Source organism: Lathyrus oleraceus, chromosome 1, assembly GCF_024323335.1.
Source record: "Lathyrus oleraceus cultivar Zhongwan6 chromosome 1, CAAS_Psat_ZW6_1.0, whole genome shotgun sequence".
In the NCBI taxonomy this organism is placed as follows: domain Eukaryota; kingdom Viridiplantae; phylum Streptophyta; class Magnoliopsida; order Fabales; family Fabaceae; genus Lathyrus; species Lathyrus oleraceus.
The window spans coordinates 461,501,884-461,505,994 of record NC_066579.1 but is presented as its reverse complement, the minus strand read 5'-3'; positions in this window follow the sequence as shown (position 1 = coordinate 461,505,994).

Below are 4,111 nucleotides of genomic sequence, written 5' to 3'. Positions count from 1 at the left end.
ATGAATCATACAACACCTTTATTTATACAAAAAAAATTACGCAATACACAGAGACGTCAGACCAATTGGCGTCTCCTCTCCTTTTTTACACATGGGTGCCAATTGGATTGGCAGCACCATGTGCATAAGCCAATCCAATTGGCGTCACCTCTTTAATTTAGAGAGCCTACGCCAATTCATTTGGCGTCACCTCTTAAAAGTAGGGTAGTTTGAGAATTAATCTGAAAAGTGAATTTTTTTGTGATTTTTTTTGAAAAAGTGGATTAGTTGAGTAAAAATTTCTGATCATGGACGATGAATTTCCATAATCATATATAGTCCATATCTTATAACCGGTTATTAAAACCAATTGTCATAATCGAATTCTATTTGTTTAAAATGGTTATAAATCAATTATTAACTCGGTTCTATAATTAATTTTGATCTAAATTTTTTTAAATGGTTTTTTCAAGGTTTTCTTTTTTCTTTTCAAAAATTTAAAAATCAAAATTTTTTATTTTAGAAAAAAGAACTTAGGAAAATATTTAAATAAAAAAATTACTATTTTTAAAATTTCAAAAATAAAAAACATTTTTCCAAAAAGAAATAGTTTTTTTATAAAAAATATTTTTTTATTTTTAGAAAAAACATTTTTTCCAAAAATAAAAAATAAGTTTTTTATATTTTTGATATTTTTCTAAAAAAAACATTTTTTTCAAAAATACAAAAAATAATCGTATATTTTTTTTAAACATAATTTTTTTAACAACTAAATGGACTAATTTAATTTTTATTTTGGATATGGATTTTCTTAAACTATATTAATAAAATGTCCAAAATATGGATTTGGTTAAAACCATATTAATAATTAACCGATTTTTAATAATCAGATTTGAATATGGATATGAATAATTCAAATAACCGATTAATTTGAGCATCATTACTCAAGAAATACAAAAGGATGAGCATCCAGACATTCAATAAGTTCGTTACCCACCCTTGCGGTATTAAGAATTGCCAATTTTCATCGGAGAAGGAAGAAACAAGAAGACACGGAGTGTGCATTTCTTGGTGGTCCTCTATGAAAACATATGCAATTGCATCCTAGGAAGACCTTTCGTAGTAGTGTTGGACGTGGTAGCCTTCATAGTCCACCTAAAGATGAAATACCACAAACTTCAAGGAACCAGTTGTCATCCCGACTAACATGGGTGAAGCCCACCTTATTCACGATACTGTTTTGAGAGATCCCCATGCAACGATTTTTGCTCTCAACACTACAACAAAAACACATTTTACCTCGGTTGAAAAATAGGTCTTACATCGGTTTCTCAAATGATGTAACGAAGGGCGTCATGGGTTCGATCCCCAAGAAGACCTTTTTGGAATTTTGAAATGGCGAAAACATATGTCCCTTCAGTTTTGTCATTTCACTGACTGATAAACCATATTTCCCCTCGATTATCTCATAAAACCGATGGGTGAAACAATTTTTAGTTTATTAAATCTAATTTGGATTGCTTATTTCACTACCCTATACTTAACATATAAATTCTTAAAATCGGTTAGGAAAATAATTATATGAGCAATTGTATTATATTTGAAAATTAACTTACATTGATTAGTGATTTTGAAGCATCTTGCAACTCATCATTCATCTCATTTTCTGGTTAAAATCTCTTCAATGTTTCAAGTTCTTTATTCAACACTTTCTTACTAATTCATTCTTGAAAGCATAAAATTTGATGATTTGAAAAATGAACAAATATGAAAGAAACTTGAACGAAAACTAGAAGTATTAGAGAGATTTTAATGATAAAATAACATGAGATGAATGATGAGTTGCAGAATGTTAGAAAATCACTAATCATTGTAAGATAAGTTTCAGATGCAACATAACTTTTCCTATGATTATTTCCAAAATCAATTTATAAGGTTATATATTCAAAGTGGGGTTAGTGAAACAAATAATCAACATTAGATATAATAAACTCAACTCGTCGAAACAAGATGAGATATACAAAAAGATTCACAAAAAACGTAATCTCAGTATCAATATTAATCTCAAACACAAAAACAATAACAACAACTAAAATACAACATATAAATTTAATAAACTCAACTAAAAAGAAAAACTTACATTAAACAACAATGCAAAATAACAATCAACAACAATATCAAGAACAACAACGTCAATAAAAAATCTCTAAGCTTTAGGGTCTCAACAACAAGAACAACAACATCAACAAAAACAACTTCAATAACAACAACAAAAACAACAAGAAAACCTTTAGGGTTTCATATCTCAACAGCACAACAACAACAACAACAACAACAACAAAAACAACAACAACAACATAACAACAATATTAGTAGTGATGCTTGATATACCAAATCTCTCAAGAAGAAGTAAAAAAAACAGATTTGAATATCTGGAGAAGAAATGAGAGCACTAAACACATTAAATCTTCGTACTAAAGATGGTATATCTTTATGGCTCTCGTTTTTTAGGGCTGTTTTATTATAGGTTCTTTGTTAGGGTTCTGCTTGTGTTGTTTAGACAAGTGAAACTAAATGCTACAAGCTAAATCTATATATATTAGAGAAACATATTCACCTAAGTTGTAAAGAAAATTGAGGTGAAATATGACATATTTCTAGATTAAAAATAAAATATTCAAGAAGACGACACTTTTAATGAGATAAAAATATAAACTAAGGTTGATGGGATTCAAAGCATGTGCACTAAATAGGTTTTTCCCTCGGTTTTCAAAATAACAGATGAAATATATTATATATTTTTAAAAAATATATGGTGCGTCCAAGAATTATACCTCAGTTTTTCAATACGTGAGGTGAAATTGTTGTCATGAAATGTATTATTTCTAGTAGTGCAAAAGGAAGATAAATGAGACTTATGCCTGACAAGCCGCAAGTGTACGACAATACGAAGTATTATAGGAAAGAGGTTATCGAACCATAGAGACCAAATGGTGAATATTGAATCCTATTCTATAGGTGTAAGTTTAAAGTGATTGAAAATTAGTTTTTAGGAAAATAAATTAAGTTAAAACGAGATAAAATTATAAGACAAATATGACTTGGGGTTCATGATTCTTGCTCAAACATATCCATGTGTTTCTTAGTTTCAATTACGAGAAATTCGATACGATTATAGAAAAATAGATAAATATGGACAACGCTTACTTTCGTCAACGTGTTCTCCTGTCTAAGATAAATAATTTGTCTACTCTCACTAGTCCTAATTATTCATCAAATATCCTTTTCACACTGCTATAAAAATTGTAACTTTTTCTCAACTGAGTCTAAACACTCTCATGACTCGTACTCAGTTATTTAATAATCTATTTTCTGGTACCAAAACATACCCTTTAAGTGTATGATCAGTACCCAAGTAATCCTTACTTTTGAAATATCGGGGGAGATGCGCACACCTGATATTACCCGTACACTACTACAAATAACATATGTCATGTCAGACGTGAAATGAATTTCACCTCAGTTACAATGTCGAGGTAACAAAGGGGGACATGAAAAGTGAGAACTTTACCCCTCGATTTTTATAAAGTTGAGGTTTAAATGCAAAAATGTCAATGGTTTAATCCCTAGCAACAACATATTTTTATTTTCAAAACTAACTAATGTGCTCAACATACCTCTCGATTTTATTCAATAATCGAGCTAATAAGTTATGTTTATAAGTAGGTTTTTGACTTTAACCGATGGGCTTAGTCAATTTTATTGCTATATAAATTTGTTTTGATTCTCATTTTATTGGCAAGCCTGTATCATTTTGAACACATACAAAAACTATAAAATTGCTACAAAAATACCAAATTAGCACAAAATACCAAATCAGAAACAGATAACAAATTTTGTATTATTTTTTTATACATAATTACAAATTTACATTGTGGAAAAAACAAATGTGCAAATTATATTGTTGTCATCAACACATAATACAAAAGTTAGATTTTTGCACATGAAAATGTCAAAACCTCTATATGTACAAATTCGGCGTTAAATCAACCATTGATTTGAGAATTAAATTCCTCGAGGTTTACAGAGATTCAGCTCTGGTAATCAATCAGATCAAGGGAGGTTAGGAGAC